The following is a 26,333-nucleotide window of genomic DNA, read 5'->3' on the forward strand; positions in this document are numbered from 1 at the left end:
TCGAATTATTTTTACTATGTAACAATAAAACATCATTTACATCATTTTACATTTTCCCCACCCAATATTTACAAAATGTTACTTTACTACTAGTAAACTGCTCATATTCGCATAACAGTCCCATGTTATATGGGATTTCCTATAAACATGGGACTGTTATGCGATTATGGGCAGGAAAGCAGTATGGAACGAAACTAAAATTTCCAAATATTATTCCAAATATTATTATTATATTAGCCACCGAACCGACACTGCCAATCGACGTATTGGCTTGTTGATACACAGAATAGTTGAAAAGAGCGTTCAAATTGCTTCAAAACTGATGAAATATCACTAAAATTGCTAAAAATTTTCTTACTTGTACCAATAGTTGCGGTAAAATGTTCCTATAGTGGAGGATCCCATAAGAAAACCACGGATACCGCAACACAAAATTAAAAATATACCGCAACTAAAGGAACAGTGTACCAATAGTGGAGGTATTATTTTTCACTGACATGCCGTGGATTACTGCGATGAAATCATTTTTCTCATTAAATCAATGATTGTTACTTCCCGTTACATTATTAAGGCCGCACGGGACGTCATTATAATCATCCTATCCATTTGAAGAAGCAGATCTCAAGTACCACTCCATATATGGATGTGAAAAATTTATCACTATATTCTGCACAATCGATTAAATTTTCAGCTTCATCGGTTCACTGAAACTCGAGATTTGCTTCGGCAAAGTTTTGATGATAATTGTTAGAGTGAGACAAAGGATAGGGAAAATAACACGGTCTCCCGTGTCCCCTTAACATGTACAATAATTGCGCTTTTTGAATTTAGGCGGTTAAATGAAGTTCAATCGTGCTTAGTACCTCCACTATTGGTACATCTACCCTATTTGTGGCTAAAATTTAGCTGTACAAAATTGCATATGCATATTGCATTTTTCGAATTTTCTAGAACAATCTCACAGATTTCAGTAAGTTGATCAAAGGTGTTTATCATTTGATGACTCTCCACGGTATTAACTCGAAATTGTCAAAAATGTCGAATGTGACAAATAAGCACTTATGAGCAGTACAATGTCATTTCGATTTGGGCTACATACACAAAAACGAATGGCATTTTTTTAAACCTATCACCTAATGATCACGAATTGAATTGACGTTTTTTAAACCGTTCGTGCTGAAAATGTAATCGATTGGTCAAACCCAGCGATCAAATTCTCTGCTCAAACAGATGTCTGGCTCTCTAAATTTGTGCTCTTGTAAATTCTAGGTATGGCTCCAATTTATCTTTCATAATAAGTGTTTCAATAAACTTGAATAACACTTTAAATATTTTTCCAACATGTACAAACTCCAACAAAGTCCCCTATAGTCGCACTAGTGGCTTTTTACGGCCGTTTTGCTATAAATCTTTTCAAAATATGTTTGACATGAAGGTCAGGAGCTATTTATCTATGTACCAATGAAACACAGCTTGATTTTGTTCAAAAAATGATCGAAATAATAAGTTATGCTTAAAATTTAAGCTCCCTTGCGCCTAAAGTAAACCTATTGTTCCTATAGTAGCACTACTGAGAGAAACTATTTTTTATTATACGAAATAATTGATGAATTAAGAACTTTGTTTACATCAAATGAAAGCTTTTGAACTCCCCTTTGTAGGAAAAATATACAAGTTTTGTAAAAATAGAGTTTTAATTAGTATTTTTCCAACGCAGTGCTGCTAGTGCTACTATAGGAACAGAAATTAGAAATAGTGCTACAGTCAACTCTCCCTAACTCGATATTGAAGGGACCATCGAGTTAGAGAGGTATCGAGTTACAGAGCACGAAATCAGTGCAAGTGCGATCCAAGGGACCATCGAGGTAGCCATGAAAACCAACTTTAACTATGGTTCTCTAACTCGATATCGAGATACCGAATATCGAGTAAGGGAGAGTTAACTGTACTATAGGATTCCTATAGTGGCACAAGCGATAATAAATACAAACATATGAGTTTTAGTAGTTTTCATATTTTCTCCACAAAACCAAGATAAAAAGCTGTCAGATGATGTAAATACGCTAGCGTTGTTTTTCGATTTTATACGAATATTTGGTACTTCGACCCTATTCGTCTCAGAAATGCTCTGAAAAACCACTATTGGCCAATAGGCATAATTCACTGCATAATTCAGTGCCGGAAAGTAGGCCGTTACATGACCGATTGCCGTGATGAAAAACAGCCTAACAATGACCAAATGACTAATGTTAGTCATTTATAACATTAATTAATTATTATTAATAATTATTAAAACCTTCAAAAATATATGCTTGGTCGGTAGTCACTTTTTATGTATGTTCATGTGATCGTTTATTTAGCCACATTTTTCTTACACTCATTTTTCAAGCAAAACTAGGGTAGAAGCACCGGTTTTAACCAGCCTAAGAGTAAATATTTATATAACATATACGAAAAGCGCTACATGTATTGCTAATGAAATGAAAGCTTTCAACCCATATTATGTATAAAAATATCGGGGCTAAGCAGAAACCTTATGTTCGCATTGAAAATCACGTTGGTCAATATAGGCCAACAGAACCTGTTTTAGCCACATCTAAATTGGCCAATCACATTTATTTCTCCTCAGAATGGTCAAATAAGAAATACCCTGACCAAATAATCATAGACCGATGCTTCTACCCTAAAGATCTTTCCACCATTATTCGAACTTGAACAGTATTGCGCAATTAACTCGGGATTTAGCCAGTAATATCATGAAGCTATCAGAGTACGAAGAAAATGGAAATTGGTTCTCCTTTTCCTCCATTTCGTTTTGATTCATCTTTCATTCTTGACTAAGTGGCAAGCACAATTCCTAAATGTCCAAGCAAGTTAACTGAATGATTAATTATAGTAATTAAGAATCAAGCACATACCTCATTCCAAATGTAATACCAATTTCAAACACCCTGACAAACCAACAGAAGTCAGCCCACACTTAATGTTAATTCTTTTTAGCATTGATGAAATCTACTCTATGCTAGAAAGATTTTATTATTCTATTGGTTTTTGTCTTATTTTGAAAATGTTTTTACTCTCTTCATTATTGTGTTTGTTCTACAGCATTCCTACAGTTATTATTTTAAGGCTTTTGTTTTTGCCAATTTGCCCTTTTTGTATGTGCATATCATATGACAGGCACGAAGATGCTCTATGCTTTGAACAGTTGAGAAAATTTTGGTAACAATAAGATCCCTTGATGCGCAAATATCTTCGTAGGGCTTGAAAAGTTGTATATCTTTAATATTTCACGATGTTGCGTTAACTATGAATGGAATATTTCAAATTCTTGAAATTGGACAATTTCAAATCCAAGAATGTGAAGATTATCGTAGTCACGGTCAGTGCCGGATTTGGGCTTCGGGGGCCTGGTTAGATCTTAAAAGGGGGGCCTTTTTATACAAAATTCAGCACGTTTTGGGATTCCATAAACCAACGTATTGAATTTCAATGTTGAAATGGTCGGTCCAAAGATATAAGGGACCCAAATGAAAAGTGGTGTAAGTGACATTTTCGGGTGTGAGCTGTTTTCAAACTTTCCAATAGTGTTTTTAGGTGACTTTTCCGTCCAATGGGAAAAATATAACAATTCGTAGAAGATTGACTCGTTTTTTTTGGCTTCTACATGATTTGTATGGAGTGAAAAATTGCTAATAATGTTTAAAGCCGTTTTTCTCCAAAGCTCCAATCGTTTCTGTTTACTACAAGTTTCCAGTTTTTCACAGGTTGGAAACAAAAAATTTGCAGTACTGACGAGAATAAAGTACACAAAGGCTGATTTTCATGGTCAAGTTTGAAGATCTGCATCTCTGTGTCTAACAAACCGATTGACCTGAAATTTGAATTGCATGTTGGATATAACTTCAAATTAGACCTGTGAATAAGTCATCAAATTCTATGCAAAAGTGTCGAAGTTTCTCAAATTTTCCCATTTTGAGAAAAATGTTCAAATTTTGATACTTTGATAACAAACAATTTACGATAAGTATAAACTTCTACATTTTTTTTTTCATCTAAGTGAGCAAATTTGCAGAAGCATGCCTGCTTCAAAATATTCACATTTGAAAAATAACTCTAATTTTAAATTTTTGGCATGTTTTTTTCAAAAAATGCTATTTTAAATATATTTCAAACTCTTGAATACAATTTATTTAATTTCCCATAAATCAAACTTCATGTTGTTTATAAGATGTAATTCTAATTTCAGGTCAATCGGTTCGTTAGAAGCTGTTATACAGTTCCCTAAACTTAAATGTTTTATATGAAAATCGGCCATTACTAAAGCAAAACTAAGTCTATACTGGAATTGCAAATATGTTTAAATTTTAAAGTACTGATAAGATCCCAATAAATTCTTTAAATTGAGCAGTGCTTTATAGGTTTAGCCGTATTTTTTAGGATCCTGCAAAAACGCTGGGCGCAATTTTTATTCTACTGACGTTTGAATTATATGTTCAAATGTCTAAAGAGAAAATATTGAAAGGTATTTTATAATGTTTTTTGTTCTTAATTTTGGTTCCACAGGGGCCCCCTTAATTGGGGGGCCCGGTGCATATGACCCCTTTGCATCCCCCCCCCCCCCAAAATCCGGGCCTGGTCACGGTTCCAAACAAACACTATTCAACTTTTGAAACTGCATATTTAGATAACACAGTGTAACAAAAATGACATTTTTGCGTGTCTCAAGGATCAAATTATGTGTCTCTAGTAGATTATGGGTCGCTGAATTTGTTGCAGTTCGCAGAAATGTTCCAGCATGTCACAATTTTTAGCTACAGGTCACCAAAGTTGTATAAAACACAGGTTTGATTAATGTTTACATAAAATTTAAAGTATAATTTAATAAACTTTTTTGTGATTTAATCCACCAATCATGCAAAATAGGACTTGAACTTTCAATTTAGATATAATTTGATTGTAAATTTTATCATTAAATTCAGTTTAAATCGATTTTTTCAACATGCTTGCAGTCTTCATATAAAATTCTTCGTTTCTCTTATATGGCATAAGACAATACTTTTCATAGCCACCAAAAAAATAACATTTTACCAGCGGAAGAATTATGAACTTTGTTGAAAAGTATTGTTTAACACATGATGTTTGAATTTTGTGATAAATCAAGCAAATAAATTGCCATACAAGTTAGAAAACTTGTATGCAAGTTGGCTGCAATCGTCAAATTTTGCATTTTCAACAGTCAATATCTCGAAAATTAGACGTGCTATGATATTTTTGAAAACGGCAATGGATTCAGCAACCTCTAATTGAGTAAATAGTGGTATTTTGGTGCTTGAGACAAAAACGTGTTCCGCAGTGTAATGAGTAAATCACGATGATTGCTGCAATCATTTGTATGGATAATTCAGTTTAAAATTGCTAGTTGAACCTGATGCGCAATAATGTGGCATGAATTGTACTACAGTGATATAAGATAAGTTTTATTCGGAGATTGAGTGAAGCTTCGTAGAAAGCAGCCAGAGATTTCTGAAATACGGATGCTTTATTTATTAATACACCAACATACAGTAAGCCCCAATGATGCCTATAACACAGCGCAACAAAACTTACATTTTTACAATTTCTCATCGTAATAGGCTGTTTTTCATCATGCCAATCTGTCATGGAACGGCCTACTTTCCTGCACTGAAGTATGGAGTACGGGAATAGTCATTACCTAACTGAAACCAGTGCTGTAATGATTCATTACGCAACGCTTTTTCATTACGTAACTGTTTTGAGTTGCGTAATGAATCATTACACAAAAATTTTTCAGAAATTGTAAAATAAAGGTGAATGCATTCTGATATAATTTCTGATACCCTCAAGCGGTCTTCTACGAAATTGCAAAAAATGTTGTACGTAACTCGTTGCAGAACTCGATTTTTACAGCACTCGTCGTAATTATCCTACTCGGCAAGCCTCGTAGGATAAATTTACGACTCGTGCTGTAAAAATCATCATTCTGCAACTTGTTCCGTAAACTACTATTTTGTGTGTCTCAAGGATCATATTATATGTCTCTAGTAGGTTTGGGGATGCCGAATCTGATGCCGTTCTCAGAAATGTTCCAGCACGTCACAATTTTTAGCTACAGGTCACCAAAAATGTTTAAAAACTGGTTTCATTGATGTTTACATAAAATTTAAGGTATGATTTATCAAAAATTTTCATGATTTTATCCATCAAGCATGCAGAATAAGCCTTTAACTTTCATTTCAAATACAGATTGTTTGAAATTTCACGGTTAAATTTCGATTCAACCGATTTTTTCAACATACTAACAGTCTTCATACAAAAATCTTAGTTTCTCTTATATGGCAAAATACAATACTTTACTAAACTAAAAAAATAACTTTTAAGCTTCAACAATATTATGAACTTTGTTGATATGTATTGTTAGACACATAAAGTTTGAATTCTGTGGCAAATTAAGCAAATAAATTATCATACAAGATGGTAAACTTGCATGCAAGTTGGATAAAATAGTCAAATTTTGCATTTTTAACAGCCAATATCTCAAAAACTAGACGTGCTACGATATTTTTGAAAACGGCAATGGATTCAGCAACCCTTAATTGAGCTAATTACGGTATTTTGGTGCTTGAGACAAAAACGTGTTCCGCAGTGTAATTCTTGCCGCCTTGTCGTTGTCCCCTGTGTATTAATAGTGATTTCCCATGAAACTAAACAGCAACTTAGCGTGTTATACTTCATAGCCTGTTTTCTTTTTTAAAAATGAAATCCATAAAGTTTTCTGCCTGACGTATGAATGGAGTCCAGAAATATCTGATAATGCATCTTATTACACAACAAACACACAAATGAACTTTTAAATATGCTGAATAGTTGCCTTTTTTTGCTTAAATTTAAATAAGTAGCCTCCTTGAATAGTATGAGATTTGTGCTCAGGAAAAAATCAAGCGAAATGTACAATCATATAATCAAACAAAACACACATTTTTCGGGATCTGTCGAACGTTTGTTTCATTTTCATTTGTCGTCGTATCGGAAGAGCAACGTTTCATTTGAATTAATTCAATACTTATTTCACGCTATAAGTTACGCACATTTAAGTAAATACCCATACAGTTTGTTTAATAAGTATACGCATGGTCTTCTCTCTGGCGTTACGTCCCAGCTGGAACAGAGCCTGCTTCTCGACTTAATGTTCTTATGAACACTTCCACAGATATTAACTGAGAACTTACACTATTACAGCACTTTTAAGTTAAGCATCACCCAAAATTCAGTGATAAAAGTTTTTTCAACATAAACGAAAAATTCCAGGGGCTCAAAGACTAATTTTTAAAAATGACCGCAAAAATACAGTTTATTGGGGAAGTCTAATTTAAAATTTATCTATTTTAGTTTTGGATTTCGTGAGCTGTCCGGAATTCTAAATAAAGTGTCCTAATATGAAACAAAATTGAAATTTCGTCCGTAATAGGTATCATGGAAAGATCACTCGTTTCTATTTATTTTAGGTAATTCAAACTGTCAAATTCAAATGTACGCCCTCCATTCAAAAGTTAAATGTTTTAAAAGCTTGATAACGCAGATTACACTGCGGAACACGTTTTTATCTTAAGAATCAAAATACCGATATTTACTTAATTAAGGGTTGCTGAATCCATTACCATTTTCAAAAATATCATAGTACGTCTAGTTTTTGAGATAGTGAAAATGCAAAATTTGACTATTTCAGACAACTTGCATGCAAGTTTTCTAACTTGTATGTCAATTGATTTGCTTATTTTGCCGCAGAATTCAAATTTCATGTGTATAACAATATTTATTATCAAAGTTTACAATCTTATCGATGTTCAAAAATTGTTTTTTGATTCTTTAGGAAAGTATTGTGATGTTCCATATAATAGAAACGGAGAATTTTGTATGGAAACTGCAAACATGTTGAAAAAATCACTTTAATCTAAATTTAATCGTGTAACTTCAAATAAATTATATCTTAAATGAAAGTTGAAGTTTTATTTCGCATACTTGGATGTGGATCACATCACTAAAAAGTTCGATAAATCATATCTTAAATTTCATGTAAACATCATTAAAACTAGTGTTTTGTACAACTTTGGCGACCTGTAACTGAAAACTGCGACGTGCTGGAACATTTCTGAGAACGGCATCAGATTCAGCATCCCCGAAGCTACTAGAGACACATAATTTGATCTTTGAGATACGCAAAACTGTCTTTTTTGTAACGCTGTGTTGTGTTTCAATTTATATGCTTTTCGATCGTTTATAAACAGTGATGCTATAAGTGTCCGCAATATAAATCAAAAAGGCACTCTGTGCTCAGGGAAATCGAGTTAAATTATTTTACGAAAAGATCAACGGCCCGTGAGACTCGAAGCCACGACCTTCAGCTTGGTTTTTCTTAATAGCTGCGCGTTTTGAAATAGAAAACCACATAGATTTTACGCTTTCATTCCAGAAAGCTGCAGTCCTATCATTCTTAAGGACTTGCGTACTAAGTTGGTCTATTAATTGGGAAATTTGTTGAAAAGTGGAAAAGGTGGTCACAATTTAATCTCAAGATCTTCAAGTAAAGATTCTTACTGAATGCTCAAAAGCAACTAAATTGTCAACTTTTCCAGAAGAAATGTTGTTTCTTTTTATCTTTTTTAAATAAACAAGAATGCACGAAATTCTTTGGCCCGAAGCGCAATATGTTTTTTAGATTTGGCCTGAGCTCAAAAAGGATGAGCAGTCCTGCACTATGCCCGTGAAGGCGAAAAAATATGTCACCCGTAAAGATCAGGATGGAATATCACCTAACGTCTATCGATTGTCAATCACACGCCCTGCTAACTAGACTAACTAGTGACTCCAGTTTTCATTTGAAACATAATATAGAATATAAATTTGCGATGTATCCTTATATGTACATTATCGCACTTAAACTAAAGAACTAAATGAGTACCAACATGATTGTATTTAGCAGTGGGGGTTCATATCGTTCGAGCGGTTTAAAAGTCAATAAAAAATGCTCTGTATGGTAAATATTGTACAACGCGAACCGTACACGATTGATCTTGATTATGTCGTACCACGGAATCATAAGACCACACACTTTTCAACACCAGCGCCATAGAAAAAACGAACCCGCATACTGCCACTGTCGGTCCAGAATTATTTCGTAATGGATTAACTGAAATAAAAAAAATAAGCATATATCTTTTCAAGGAAACCATTTAAATATGAGGTTTTTTTTAAATCTCGTATTTTCTTAAGCAATATAAATTAAATCAAGATTATGAGTAGTTATGTTTTTGTTTAGTGGATTAGCAAGTTTATCAATAACTACATCAAAAACTATATCCAACTAGAGCAATTTCACGAAAAAAAACAACTTCGAATAACTGAAAGATTCTTCGCATGAAATTCTCCAATTTCAATCAGTATCGCGTTGATATGGATTTATTGCTGAAAAGCGCGTCCAACAATAAAACCCCATAAATCATGGTGTTATATTATTTGATACTCGAGCTAATCCAATTTACACCTCTCAACTTGATCAAAATTTATTTCGCCTTATTTTTTTCGTCCAGCTATCGTATGAAGCGAATGTTCTTCTTTAGCACACTTCTCACTTTATAGGAACAAACTGACAGGTGTGTCGGATAGCGCAGAATTGTTCATGGATAGCATTGAGAAACTCATATCATGGCCCGCTTCAGTTATTGTTGAAAGCGAAATGAAAATTGAGTTGTAAGAAATATTTCGGAATATTGCTGCAATTGAAATGAAACCAAATTTAAATAACACAATCGAGAACTGTTGTGAATAGCTATACCCTGGTATATCGCTGGTCGACAAAATTTCTTCGTGAGCACTGTTTCTCCAGAAAAAAATGTGAACATTAAAAACATGATTGAAGAGATTTGATTATTATTTTCAACGAGCTTTATGCCGTTCAATTTTAACTTTATTTCAGATATGTTAATATGCAATGGTATGTACAACTGCACATATCACATCCTAGTATGTTTTTCGGTTGAAGGTAGGATGCCAATTTTAAGAACAGGGAAACGATAATATCAAAACCAATTCGAATCACACCTTTGCTACCGACCCACAACCGACAACAGAGGCAGCCAATTTTCCTCTACATTTCTTTTTCACATATATTTTCCTCTGAACAGCATCCCATCTAAATCGGATGACTGCCTTCGTGAAATTCGCTCAAATTTTTCCTAGCTCGCTGAAACCCACCCTTTCCAAAACTATACCCATCTACAACGCAAAGGTAGGCTTTCTTTCTTGGGCTCGATTTCTTTCGCATTGTATTCCAACGTGGAACTTTATCCATCCGTGGCTAACGTTTGGATGTAAGGTAACAACAGTGGCAGCTTCCCATTTTGTGGGATATTGTTGTTGAAATAGCAACAGCAGCCAATACAACGAAAAGGTGGCAATAAATAATCTAAACCCCTTTATCTTACGTTTCGTATTACAATAAATTATACAATGCAATGAAATGTTGAGTCTAGCGAGAAAAGCAATGTACCATGAAACCTAACTTTCTTGACATGGGCTGGATATTGTAAACTAAAGGAATTTTATGATAAGATTGTCAATCAAAGCCTAATTCATTAATTAAACACAGATCGTTGGTCTTTTATTGAGTAAGATATATTATCAGGCGCCGAAACTCAGTCGATCTGACATCTGCAATTAACAAATTTTACTAAAAGAGCTTTTTCATGACAGTTGCCCCGTGTTTTCAACAACCAATGCTACTAAACTGTCAATCAATAGTAGTTTACGCAACAAGTTGCTGAACGATGATTTTTACAGCATGAGTCGTACATTTATCTAACGCGACGAGTTCAACAACATTTTTTGCAATTTCGTAGAAGACCACTTGAGGGTATCAGATATCGTATCATGATGCATTCACCATTATATTGCATTTGTTGAGTGTAAAATCCGTGGATGGATGGAGATTAGGGAAATATTAAGCTGAAGAACAGATTTTAACCGCAGTTTAATGGATCGTCGATATATGGAGAGTTGACTATAAACAATATGGAAAAAATATTATACATAACACAGGGCAACAAAAATTACATTTTTTCGTGTCTCAAGGATCAAATTATGTGTCTCTAGTAAGTTTGGGGTTGCTGAATCTAATTCCGTTTTCAGAAATGTTCCAGCACGTCAGGATTTTTAGCTACAGATCGCCAAAGTTGTTTAAAACACTGATTTAAATGATTTTTACATGACATTTAAAGTATGATTTGTCAAAATTTTTCGTGATCCATAAAGCATGCAAAATAGGCCTTTAACTTTTATTTCAGATATAATTTGGTTAAAATCGCATAATTAAATTTCGATTTAATCGATTTTTTCAACATACTAACAATCTTCATACAAAACTCTTCGTTTCTCTTATATGGCAATATACAATACTTTTCTAAACCATCAAAAAAAATAACTTTTGGGCATCAAAAATATTATGAAATTTGTTGATAAGTATTGTAATACGCATGAAGTATGAGTTCTGAGTCAAATTAAGCAATAAAATTACCATACAAGCTGGCAAACTTGCATGCAAGTTGACTGAAATAATCAAATTTAGTACTTTCAACATCCAATATCTCAAAACCTAGACGTGCTATGATGTTTCTGAAAACGGCTTGGATTCAGCAACCCTTAATTAAGTAAATAGCGGTATTTTGGTGCTTGAGACAAAACCGTGTTCCGCAGTGTAATTAGCACAGCGCAACAAAAATAATATTTTTGCGTTTCTCAAGGATCAAATTATGTGTACCTAGTCATAAGCATAACTTGAGCTGAAAGCTACCGAGGGCTTGATGCCCTAACGGTCAATAAATTCATTGTATACCTTGCTTACAAAAAATATGTTTCTCAGTAAAACAAACTGTCACTTTGACAACTTACTTATATCTATTGTCATATTATATTTTTATCGAAACAATATGTGGGACATTTTTTTTTTAATTGTCAATGTTCCATTGAAATACATCAAGTATTTACGTCTTAAACCTTCATCGATTAACACGTTAAGAACAGTTGATCAATATGAAAGTTATGCGCGGTCGTATGATAACCACACATTTTTATTTATTTTAGTTCAGCAATAGTATGTTTAGGATGCTGGGTTCGAATCCCACCGGTCGAGAATCGTTTTAAGTTGGAGTTATCTCAGCTCCTTATTGCACAGAGTTGATGCTAGCCTGTTACACGATTTTCAAGTTTGCATTGAAAGCTGTCAGCGATAAACTATGAAGAGCAGCTGTAAAGCAGGCCCACATATTGCCAAAACCAAGGAACACATTGAATTTTAAAATACACAAGTCTAGAGCATTTATTCACTTGAAAAATCGATTTGGGGGTTGAGGTACAAATATAGTTTGATGGATTGCGCTACTTTTCCAAGAACGTCGTTTCGTCTAATTCCGAACGCTAGTTTCCTGAATCAATCTTTTCCACGAATGCCGTAAAACATGCGTCAAACTTTATGAGCTGAGGTGTAATCGAAATTACAGTCTTTAGTGAATCAATGCCTAGTGATACTATTCATTCAACTAGGAAGTTCAAATTAAAAGTTTTCGTTAAAGAGTACGTTATCGGGTAAATTATCATAATTACGTCCCACACAACAAGTTTTTGTATAACAGAACATCTATATACCTATTGCAAAATTTTATCATTGGAAACCCTTCCCTGCTATGACAGACTTTTTGTATTGATACTACAATATGCCCCCTCCACCTCCAAGACCACTGAATTCAACAGAGCTGGTAAAGTGTAGTTAAAATATACTGTACTTAATATGATTATTTTGCATGCGGATCAACATTTTTCTCTTTAAAGACCCCTTTTCTTCCTAGAAATTACTAGCTACGCAACTGCATCATACAAATAATATACAAAAAAATAGTTCTTTTGTTGCGGACTATCGAGTCCGACCTGTATTTGAAACTATTATTACCGTAAAGGTTGAGAAACTTGATCAACTTTGAAATGTTTAGTGCTGTATTTGGATTATTTGACCGGCGTATATAAGTAATCCCAATTCAATAAAAAAATACACTAACGCGTTGCTCTGAATTGGGAACAGATTCCTTAAATTATCGTCTCATGAAGTACAGTAAACTCTCCATAACTCGACATGCCGTATCTGGATATCCAGTTGAAGAACCATTGTAAATTAAGGGGTCTATTTTATAAGTCGAGTCGATCAAAATGACTCGACTGGAGTCACTGTCGACCGAAAAATTCGCTCGACTCAGCTCTGTCATTCGAGTTTTTCGACAGTTGTCACTGTATGTGACTGGATTACTATGGGAGTCGACGGGTGACATCTGAAATATGCATGCTTGCTTTGATCGACAATGAATACAGACGAGTCACATGAATCTGCTCGATTTATAAAATAGGCCCCTAAGTTTCCATGGCTACCACTTTGTCCCTTGAACCGCAGTTGCACTAATTTTGGAAATCAAATTTAATATGAAGTACAAGAAAGTTGAATGTATTTTATTTGAAGAAGCATAGATTTGCGTTAATATCGTTTTGCGTAATTTTTAAAGAAGTAACATGAATGATATTTTACAATACATTGGAATGGTTAATTGACCTAAGAACAGTCGCGTCAATAGTAACCACCAACCACACCTCCTCGATGAACCTTGTGCTCAGTTCAAGGAACGTAATGGAGGCTACTGTTGTCGAAAAGAAAGCAATAATTTGCTGAACTTTGTATCAACCTACGACAAATTTCAAGTGTCAACTGATCCTGTTTGTTTGAACCTATAAACACTGCTTTTTCCCCATACAACACGTTCCACAAGAAAGGTCCACCACATCACATAGCTTTCATGTGCATCACAGGTATGACCCCTATCTCTGGCTCCACATTGCACACCATGGTCAATGTTTTGTCTGTTTTACAGAATGACTAATTACATACTTCTCGATGGAACATGAAATCTTAAAAAAAAAATACAAACTACATACACAGTTCGTACCCAACAGTAAAGAAGGAAAAAATCAACAAAAACGTGCACGGAACCGTTTTTCCATCCTCCATCCTTATGCAGTCCAACATGTCTGTCCTCTTCAATGCTGTGGATTAACAATATAAAGCAAAACTGTAAGAAGCAAACAACACAGCAAAAACCAGCACAACGCTCTTACTAAGGATGGGCTTAAGAAGCAAAACCGGAATAAGCATACCCTAATACGACTAGACTTAATTACATAAATTAATAATGCTGATAATAAACTAATTGCTGTGTACTGAACTTCTCTCGTTTCCCCATGGTTTTCAACTGGCTTGAAATCCATGATGAATAACTTTCGTTTGACGAAGTCCAATGTTTCAAATAGTTTGTGCATACAAGTCAACGTGGATTTGCGCAATCCCTGCAGGGATTGATTTCGAGAAACCACAGATTCTTTTCTCCGCCTTTTTTTAAGCCCAAGAATGGGTCCTTGAAGCGAAAAGAGAAGTGCATCAAAATGTCCGAAATAATGAAATACGGATAAACCATTCGGTATCCAGGTTTGCAAATAACGGTGCAAGCTTCATTCTGCGGTTGCAGTTGGATACACGTCTCCAACTACACAGCCGCAACCCATTGGTTTGAAAATAATTTGAACAAGTAACAACAACTGAACAAATATAAAAATTTACTATCAGATACCACAGGACTCAAAATGTATCAATCATTCATTCAAATGATGAATTAGGATTTAAAAATATGCATTTATGTTCAAGTGCATTCCTTTAAATGTTAAAGGAATGAATAGCAGTTTTATATTTGTTTAAAACAAAACTCAAGGTTAAATTTATGCTTACACATTTTACACATTATTTGCGATGTTATTATATTCGGGATAAATGCCGATTCCTATTTTTAAGGAACAAACTCTACATGTCAATTGCCAGTTCTGATTGTTCATAGAAGTTAAAGAATAAAAACATATTTTGCTTCAGACATTTGCTTGGAATTAGAGAAACGGTAAGTTTGGGAACCTCTGCGAAAAAAACGTGAGTAGCAGTCCCGAAAGTCATCAAAATAATTGTTGGTAATTTTCAGATTGTATGTATCATTATTGAAAGAGGTGTATACACTCTTCGGACATGCCACGTCACGTGAGTTTTGAGTTGAGTACGATAGCTCTATCCTTCTCGACTAAAGAACAAACGTACATTCCTCCCATAATTTTTGGATGCAAAAATAAATTTGCAGCCTCGCAACAACACGCTGTGCATCATTTCAAAATGTTAGCTTTTCCGAGAAACAAAGATGCAAAAATCGCATCTGGGAGCTAGGTTATACTTTTGAAAACCACCATCATCGGTTCTAAGAAACCACGCAAATGGTAGCAATGCCACGTCAGTGCTAATGCACAGGTTCTCACACTTGTTATATCTCTTTTATTGTGAATATATTTTCAAACAAATAAATCGTCTAGTAATGTGCGTTGATGACGCCGAGCTTAAGCAACATGGACTTAAAGAAAAAATGGAAATTTTGAAAATATGTATTGCTTGTAAAATATGTTGTTTCAAAATGATTCAGCAATATTGCTCGAATCGTACTCAATAATGTTTACCATAAAACCTGAATAGAAGAAATGCGGAAAAATTGTCATTCTACTGGCACCACGGATCGTATTCTTCTACTGCATAATAACAAACCCTTACATGAAAATAAAACAATCATTCATATGAAGAGTACAACTTACTAATAATAGCTTTGTGCTTTGCATTCGCCTTGGGAATTGGCCCTGCTATGTCAAGAAAAATACCTTTCAGTCTAAGCCGCACGTGCTATCACTTCTCAATTTTCTTGTCACACGCTTCCACTGTACTATCTGTGATATGATGAACAAAAAATAAAATGGCAATAAAAAAGTGGTAAAACCTGCAAAAATATGCGCATAAATTTTCACATATATGAAACATCTTGTGCAAATATTAAATTGTACTCTGTTGATACATGCACACAAAAGCCAAATTGTTGTGTTGTCATCCAGATGCTCCGCAATGCATTCACATATAGAAAAAAATCCTAATCGTCGTTTTTATAAATCCTAATAAACAAATTATGTGTAGGATCCAGAAGTCAAGTAACCATTGAAAGATGCATTTAGATCCTTAGAATAAACATAAGACAAAACTGTTTTTTATTAAGTTCGTTTGCATTTTTTTCAAATTTCTTTTATTCGTTTTAAAGCTTTGTAAATATAACAAAGTATGTTCATGCATTATTGTAGAAATTCCAACTTTGTCAAATATTTTTTCTAAAGTTAAATCGTTAAATCATTAAGATTTAGATATTTTTATTTATTTATCTTTATAAGTAAATGAAAAACCAAATTAGGTACTATACCATTTAATTCCACTAGAGTTTGTACGGGATGTTTCCTGGCGTTTTCCAACAGTCTACTTAATGGCAAGACAAAGTTCTCCGGGACCACTAGTATACACATTAAAATGGATGCCAAACGTTTGTTCGCGTATAGCTTCGAACGGCTCATCCGATTTGTACCCGGTCTATTTCCTATGGTTAATGTTTTCAATTTTCCATACTTTGGGGTTTTGAGCAAAAAAAAAACATCACAGTAGGCACAACAAAGATTACCAGGTGACATTTTATTTTTTCATAAATTATTGCGGGGAAATTTAAAAATTTGGATTGCCTCGCGGAAATAACGCGCAGTGAGCTATCTCCGCATAGAGCAATTGAACCACAGTAAGCATTGCAGTTTTAAACATGATTAAATTCGTTTACATCACTGATTTGCAATGTAACGATAGTTGAGATGCAGCACTTTATTTAGGTCAATATATTCCCACTATTACGCAGTAATCAAAATTGCAACTACCCATAAAGACTAGCCATTGCTCGAACTACTTAAATGCATGTAAGACTGTCCTGAAAGTTTCCCGTAGCTTATGGGATTAGAGTTAGTAGGTGGCTCCTTTTCAAAAATTGTGAACCTGCTGGTATCCACATCATAATTGTCAGGAAGCGTCATGTTGGAACCAAATAGTGCAATACGCTACAAGTATGCATTCCACTAAACAGCTCAAAGATTTATTTTGTAGCACATAGTTTTTTTCAGTTTCCAGATACTACAGGTCTCTATTTGTGATACTAATTATCTTCCCACATAAAGGGATAGGCATAAACAAGATTCAGACTGAAGTTTTTTGAATACGATTCGCTCAGAACCCGTTGAAGCTATAACATTCATTATGACAGCAGATTGCTCATAAACAAATTTTACGTTCCGTAGTCAGCGGTGACTATGATGATCTTGATGGAAAATTTAGCAATCAATAATCCTGGATTTTCCCTGAATCAAAGATTTTCTTGCAACGCATAATAACATATGGTGTACAGAAATAAACTGGTTGTCTTATTACATCGTTTTCAATTCTACAGGCAACTCCATAACTCGATATTCTACATTTTGACATCGAGTTAAAGTACCATAGTTAGATTTGTTGGATTTCATGGTTACTTTGATAGTGCCTGAAATCACAGTTGCACTGCTTATAAGGGCTCTACACTGTTTGAATTTCATCTGTTTTTTTACGATTACTGGCCTTGTTGTTTACTAGTTTCAAGGTAGAGTAACAGAAAGAGAATAATTGAATGAGCCTTAAGGTGAAACAGTTTGGAATCAACTTCTAAGATTGCACTTTAACTTCAAAGTCACAAATCTCGCGAAGAAAGCATCCCACATCAGTGTACTTTTTATTTTGGCTTTGTGCACTAGCAGAAAGCTTAAAATAAGAAGTTCAGAAACGTTTGCCTACTATTTCTCCAGTTTTGTGCCTTTGAAAACGTGAGTAGGGGAACAAGTCGGCCATTGTGCCGGACATCTTTGGATTCCGAGATGTTTCACCTTACCCACGCAACCAAAATGTACGTATAACGGAATCACCTTTTGCATTATGCGATGCTTATATGTGAAAAGTTTCACGTATAAGATGGTGCGAAAAGGCCTTATACGTACAAAAGTGGAGGCGATATACGTGCATTTTTATATGATGGAAAATAGCATGCAATGCGAGTGTATCGATTTTATTGCGAATTAATCTATACTCTTATGCGACTTAATTTATGATAACAAAGTTCATTTGACAGCTGCTACGGATTGATCCGACTAACTTTGTACGAGTATACGGGAGGAAACAAAATGTACATATGAACTCATAAAATAACGTTTTATGCGAGAAAACCCATCAATCAAACGATTTCATCCACCATGTAGTGTGGGTGTGATGCAATTTGTATAAATAAACGACTTTGTTCGTAAACTGTTATGCGACTTCTGGTTGTCTGGGTAAGCAATTGTTTTGTTTCGAAGTCAAACTAGTAATATGGTATCATCAAATATGAATATACCACAAGATAAAATCTTGACATTCATACAAAATCATATTGATTGCGTTTTATATTTTCATTTGTAATTTTGGTGAACATTCCAGCTTTCAAAATACGCCTGTGAACACTTATTTTGGTTCTAATGGCCGAAGGTACATTCCGGTGTTCGATTGTAATTTTATGTTTGCAATCAGCCGAGCGCAAAAGATAATTGCAGATAAATTGAAAATGCAATTTTCTTTTGCCTCTATTATTCGACCCTTTCCTCGTCTCTTTCTCTCTCTCCCACTTTTATTCAAATTAAGTGCACCTTTGCTTGTTTGATACGATAAGTATTTGAAATGTCTAATTTTGATTGTTTGATGTGATGTTGCACTTGCATAGCAACTAAACTCGTTATTGTTGATGTGAATGTAGATTGAAATTCATGCTGGATATAATATAGGATGTACAGAAACTCTGCTAGGAACTATTATATAAGGCACGGCCCCAAATGATCAATATACGAGCATTTATTCTAAATGAGAAATTCCAACAAATGTTAATGTGACAGCTAATACTTTTGGTGCTTTGGCATTGTTTTTATAGTCAAACTGTTTAATCAACAGTGATATCATCATTCAAAAGTGAATCAAGTTTTTGAATAATTTTGAAAATGAGCATAGAGACAAAAAATAATTCTATTGAGGGACGGGCCTGGAGTACTGGTTAGAACCCACGCCGCTTACGCCGATGACCTGTGGTCGAATCCCATCCCCGAGATAGTACAAGTTATAGTGACTACTTCCTTCGGAAGGTTAGCCGTTGGTCCCGAGATAAACCAGCCCAGGGCTAAAAATCTCGTTAATAAAGATAAAAAAAATGGTTCTATCATTATAATAAACTTTATTATTATGTAATTATGATTTTTTTACCTGCAATAAAGATCAAATAATCATCCAGGTAAACATTTTGTTTGTAACGCAAGCCTGTTTGACGTAACGATAGTCTTTTTAAATCTTCTATTCATTGCGAAAGTTTTTCAGCGTAGTTAACACGCCAACTCGGTCAAAAATTCGAACAGTATTCTTATATTTAAAATCCCTCTAGTCGATTGAAGGACTACTAGAGGTTTGCATCCAAAACATACTGTCCAAGCCATAAACAGAAAAATATCAATGCCTACACTGCCCATACTCGCATAAGAGTCCCATATGAATTTTCACTACTTTTGAGTTAGCTTCACAAATGATGTTTATTTTTAGTGTACTTTATTAAATCATACTCAAATTTGTGTCTTTGTACGGACAAAATGCGGAAAAAATACCAAACTATGTGCGTCCCATATTGAAAGTACCCGCATAACAGTCCCATTCAATAATTACGAGGAAATTGAAGGGAACCTGTTCCTATTATAGTTTATGTTGTCTGTCACCGTGATTTTTATTTCATTAAAAAGATAATAATACAAATTGCAGTGTTTAAAACCATGTTTATTCACGTGAAATTCTTATTCTTGCTCGACATGAAAGTTTTTCCATCTATTGCAATAAGTGGTAGAACCACATCATGAAGTTTTTTCTTGCAAGCTTCTAAACAAAAATTAGCAAAACAACTTACCCTCAATCAATGTTACGGCTATCACTAATAATGTTATTATTTCAACAGTATGAAGATTGAGGGCTTTGAAACCGCTCATCGCCACTGGCATTGTCGATAAGGTTTCCATAGTCAAATTTAACCTGAGTATTTGCGAATCGTAAATTTCGACATCTAATGCAAAGGAAATCAAATGATTTCGGGCGTAGCAAGATCATACACATGTAGAGAATCGCCAACAGTTTTGCCGTCATCAGGGTAATCAAAACTTGCTCAGTTGTTACCTATAGTATGGTTCAAATCCAACATTTTCGTGATGCAGGAACTGTAAAATCAAATCCTTGAACATTTTCAAAACTATCACTTTCACCATTATATAGTTTGATAACTTCAAAGGCCATTTGAATTTGAAAGATGCGAGTACTAACATTTTCAAAAAGAAAAATGCCTTGGGAAATATTGTAAACCTAAACGTAAATGTGTCAAGGTGCGCGATAACAAAGTAAGCAAGTCCCAAGTAATGGGACTGGTATGCGGGTATAGGGTAGATGTACCAATAGTGGAGGTACTAAGCACGATTGAACTTCGGTTAACCGCTTAAATTCAAGAAGCGCAATTAATGTACATGTTAATGTTGTAACGGAAGGTAACGACCATTGACTGAATGAGAAAAATGATTTAATCGCAGTAATCCACGGCATGTCAGTGAAAAATAATACCTCCACTATTAGTACACTGTTCCTTTAGTTGCGGTATATTTTTAATTTGTGTTCCTATAGTTGCGGTATGCGTTGTTTTCTTATGGGATCCTCCACTATAGGAACACTTTACCGCAACTATTGGTACAAGTAAGTAAAGTTTTAGCAATTTTAGTGATTTCATCAGTTTCAAGGCGATTTGGACGCTCTTTTCAACTATTCAGTGTATCATTAAGCCAATACGTCGATTGGAAGTGTCGGATCTGTGGCTAATGTAATAAAATCAGTGAAAACGACACTACCGCAACTATAGGAACACCCACAACTAAGGGAACACTTACCCTATTTATGTTTGGCAAGTGAAATACTCGGATAACGAGTCCCACTGGCTTATATCTTATATTTTGACATGAAAAATAACCATTTCAACTGTATTTTCGTTGTTAAAGGTATTATAATTCTTCAAAGATATTGTGTTGAGTGAAGCTACCACGATTTACTACTTTCAGCAGCGGCGAAACGAGAACATTTGAAAATATGTTTAGAAGCGTTTTTCTCGACATGCTGAATTTCCTAATGGGACTGTATTGCGAGTATGGGCAAACACATTTCAATGAATTTTTATCACGCATCGACATTTTATAGCATAAATCGGAGTGTTCGGTTTAATACAGAGGTCAATTGCAGTGAAAATATCAACGAAAACTTAGATTTTAGAAAACCACGTTCGAAAATTAAAACTGATGTAACTTTTTGCTCGGAGGTCTTGAAGTTTTTCAGTGAGGTGATATGATATAATGTTAAATTTGGCGGTATGATGTAATGTTAAATTTGATGCTTTTAAATTTATTTTTGAATGGGTTACAATCCTTAATGGATATATTTGCGGATATGCAATGAAAATTTATAAAAATATTTGTTGTTACGTTTTTTGCATGGTGTTCATTTTACCCACATAGTGCAGATAAAATGAACATTTGCATCGTTTTTTGCTAGCGATAAAAATTTGTAAAAATTAGTTATTTCAGTCTGCATTCGTGTCGCTGCTATAGATAACATCCCTATTTTGGATGTTGTGCGATAGAACTGTACAAATTCCTTATTTTTCTATCAGAAACAAGATGAAATCCTTAAGGTGTTCATTTTACCACTCCTTCCCCTTCTACAAAGTTGCGTAGCTTCTGGAAGTAAACAACTTTATCGAGGAAATCAACCACCCACAAATTACCGTTTTTGAAAAAAATAAAAACCTTTTGATTACTTACTTTTGTATTTGAACAACCCTCTGATAAACAAAACTTCAGGTTATTTGTGGTTCGTCATCCATACAGGATCTCAATCCCGACTACAAGAATCCGAGATTCTCAAACTTGAGCATTTCGTAAGGAAATACAGTCACCCCACGCAGTTGAATCACCCACAATTTATGAATCAGCTGACTTCAAAAGACAAAATTATCAAACTTGTCACAAAACATGACAGAATTTTTTTACACATAGTTTCTTATCAGTAAAAATAATTCTGTGATGTTTTGTGAAAAGTTTGATAATAATTTTGTCTTTTGAAATCAGCTGATTCATAAATTGTGGGTGATTCAATTGCGTGGGGTCACTGTACAGTCGGTGACAAAAGTTAGTAACCAAATAGTAACAGTATGACAAGTGTCTGCATCCGCGCGTTTTTCCACATTTTTAAAGTACAGCAATCAAAAGCTCAAAGTTTTGCTAGAAAGTTATTTTGAAGATGACGCCAAAATCAATCAGCCTTAAACCACACCGCCCTCAGTAAATATTAAAAACCCTTATCATCTGGAGCATCTACATAACTCATGTTGTGACCCCCACATCATTACCATATCCCAATAACGCAATGGGCGGTATGAATTAAATGTAGTAAAGTTGAGTTTACTACATTCTCGGTAGTAAATGCTACATGTGGAACATGAGTGGAACATGTTTGTGTCATTTTACTTCACAACACCATTCGAACATACTACAAACAACGCGTTGTTACGAATAAAAGTAGCATTTACTACAAAGCTACTGGTAGTTAGCTTCAGAGGTTGCTACTCATGCTTTGAGATTGTTGAACTGAATGGAATATCTAGAATTTGAGTAAAATTCATGAAAAAATAATGTCATGTTTGATATTTCGAAAGATATTTTGAGATTCCCGTAAAAATTCCAAGATTTCAAAAAGAATTTTGAGATTCCGGTAAGATTACCGTAGGAACTTTGAATTTTCGCGTGAATTTTCTCGGATTTCCTTCGGAAGTCCAGAATTCGTGATGAAATTCTGGGGTGTAAAATTACATAACCTACATGAATTTGGGTCCATGCTCGATTACGCGATCTATAGCGGGAATGTAGTAATATTCATATTTTCACATGATTTGTCGTGTAAATAAGCGACAAATTCGGCATTCCCTTCATTTGCATAATTTGTTGATTTTACGCTGCAATCTGAATGTATTTTTCTCAACGCGCAGCATCACTTTGCACTTTGAATGGATTTTTCTTAACGTGCAGCAACAGTCACTGCTCATGTTCGAAAAAAGTATATATAACATGTTCGAAAGAATGTTTATTCATACCAAAAGTGTAATAAACTTTGTGGATTTTGTTTTTGAGTAGGTAACTCGTCCTTGCACCTTGCACATGTAGTAAAATTAAGCGATTTTTATTCATATCACCAAATATCTTTCCCATGACAACTGTGAAGATGCAGATGACTCTTTGGTCAAAAGTAACAATGGTTGCCTAATTAGCATTCCTTCCCATCCCCGACGATCATGAGGAAATGATCGGCGCCTTTATTGACATTTTCATTTTAAGCTCTCGATTTGTGCTCATTGAGGATGGTAAGCTAATCCCAAGCCCCATTCATTGAATCTCTGTGCAACTTCGATTGTTCTGGTCAATCACGGAGTAGCAACTACGAGTTGTACGGTCATCTATGCTTATGCTTCTTCCATAAATGAACAGTTTTTGTGTTCAAATATCCACTAATGGATGTAATCACAAAATCTAATGTCTCCAGGAAACGATGTAATTGTTCTGTGTTAGTATCCTGTATGGCGCTCCATGAAATTCCTAATATCCTTGCCGTGACTATTGAGTTTCTTCGGACAATTGTTTGGTTCCATGAGTCGATATCGAGTCATGGGGCATCGACCAATCGTCAAATCATCTTGGTGTCTTCAGCGCATTTGTTCCTTATTACCTAATTAACAAATGTGCTAAAGACACCAAAATTATAAGATGCATAGTTTTTTTTTCATAGATCACTTTTTTGTCTTTTTGTTTCAATTTTCCATGAAAAATATAGAATTGTTATCGATTTTTGTATATTACATGCTATTTGGAAGCATTTAATTTATAATCTATATTATTGCATTTAATTTACATCCAATTATTGCTTTTTTTTTTTTTTTTTTTTTTTTTTTTTTTTTTTTTTTTTTTTTTTTTTTTTTTTTTTTATTAGTATCATTCCAAACATTACATTCATTTCTTATATCTAGGTGTTCCGTGTTATTAGACAACACTATCATCCTAATTTGGTAAAACAAATTTAAGATTTAATTAACATTTTGTTAACAACATATTACATTTCATTTGCCGTAGCAGTTCAGATTTTTTACAGGTGAGTTGATTTCACCTGCTTATAAGAGAAAAAAAAAACTTTTTTAATATACTTAACCTAACTTAACCTAAACATATAACGCATTAATCGTGGCAATAGAAGATTGTAACGATTTTTGCCTGAAATTATTTATTATTTTATTTGACATTTGTTCCAATGTTTCAACATTGGATATTCTATGTAACTCATTGGTACTATACCAGGGAGGAAGTCTCAGAATCATTTTCAAAATTTTATTTTGAATTCTCTGCAGAGCTTTCTTCCTGGTACAGTGGGATTCCGTTTTTGGCAACAAAGTTGAAATTTTCAGTTGCCAAAAACGGAACCGTGCCAAAATTGGAACCCATATTTCAAATTTTATTTTTCAACTATTGGTTTTGAAAGCATCATTACAATGTTAATACATCATTTTTATGGAATCATAAGGCGTTGAGACTTCGAAAAGGTTCACTTCGAAGCATTTTCCCGAAGGGTTATACTATGCTATGAATCTATAGCTCCGTAATATTAAATCTGGCAAACGATTTTCTGGTCGCGTTTTTTACGCCTACGTTTTTCACGAAGTTTTCTGCATAATTTTTGTATAAAAGGGCCTTGTAAAACCAATAATCGCACAAGTGACTTTTATTGAAGAACTGGACATTTTCTTAAAACTATGAGAGAAAACGAAAAAAAATGGCATGACCTTTTTTTTTCTAATTAAATGAACATTTAAAATCCGTTTAACTTTTGGACTTTAGCGTAAAATTTGAAAAATTCTATAAGTTTGGAATTGCTCCTTCAATTTATGTTTCTGATAAAGTAAAGCATTTTATAATGATTGGTTAACTGTATCAAAAGGGCAAACATGAGCATGAGAAGATGCATAAATGTCTTGTAATAGTGTAGAATTTAATTTTTACTTGAAACAATTTTTAATTCAGCTTGATATATGTTTAACACCTGCCTTATGAAATCAACTGAAATTTACAGGATCCTGTTATGAAACCTCAAGAACCTTATAGGAATCTTCAGGTCCTCATAAGAAATCTACAGAAAAAACGCTTGAGCTCTGAAGCATCTTGCCAAGCATCATGCCAAGCATCCGTAGGATCTCGCATAGAGTTCTCAGGATGTTGCTAAGGATTTTGCTATGAGTTAACATCTTGGAATTCCGCTGCGATGTTGCCGAAAATTCTCGAGTCTCCAATGAAAAAAAATAAAAGTTTATTATTATTAGACTACCACTAGCACACCTCAAATTCCGCTGGGAATCTTTTCAAAATCCTCAAGCTTTCGCCGGAAATATTAAAAATACTACTAGAAATTAACATTATCCCGCTTAAAATTCACGGGACGCCCTAGAATTTATTAGGAATCACCAGCTTTTGGACATAATACTCCATAACCAGAAGTCTCAGTGTCCACTTGGAATCTGCAGATATCCTCATGAATTCGTTAAAATTTCTGAAAAGTCCCACAAGAACGAAGAATCTTTTAAGGGTTCTCCAGATTACAGTTTGGAAACTCATAGACTCAGCTCGTAAGGAACATTTTGATGATGTTGAGACCCGTATCCTTGATTAACAATCTTGTACAGAATTCTGGATCGTCTCTTAACAAATCTAACGCCTTATAGAGTTGTTCGGACAAAATGCCACCGGTGTAGAGCCCTACCCTCATCAACCACTACAACTATGCTCTGTGATATAATTCAGTAGTCTGTAACACAACGTAGGCTAAGCTAGACATGTCTATTGTGATTCGTATTAGATACAAAATAAATATGTGATTCGAAGTAGTTTAAATCTCTTTGCCGTACGGAATCGAGCCGAAACACCTACCACTTGCTCGATCAAGAGTCTATAAAAAAGAGAGTACGTAGCTTTAAATAGTTGACGCAGAAAGATCAATATACACACCAATACTACAGACAAAAAGTAAAAACACTCTCAGTCGTATTTATCGCAGCTTCAATGATATTATTGAAAATAAATTG

At 34.3% G+C, this 26,333-nt stretch overlaps 1 protein-coding gene across 1 annotated transcript in view; it reads left to right on the top strand.

The window, feature by feature from the left end:
- The window catches only part of LOC5575091 (homeobox protein homothorax), a 395,064-nt gene that overhangs the window by 279,572 nt on the left and 89,159 nt on the right, over positions 1-26,333 (top strand). The window lies entirely within an intron of this gene.

Source organism: Aedes aegypti, chromosome 1 (genome assembly GCF_002204515.2).
Source record: "Aedes aegypti strain LVP_AGWG chromosome 1, AaegL5.0 Primary Assembly, whole genome shotgun sequence".
Taxonomy (NCBI): Eukaryota; Metazoa; Arthropoda; class Insecta; order Diptera; family Culicidae; genus Aedes; species Aedes aegypti.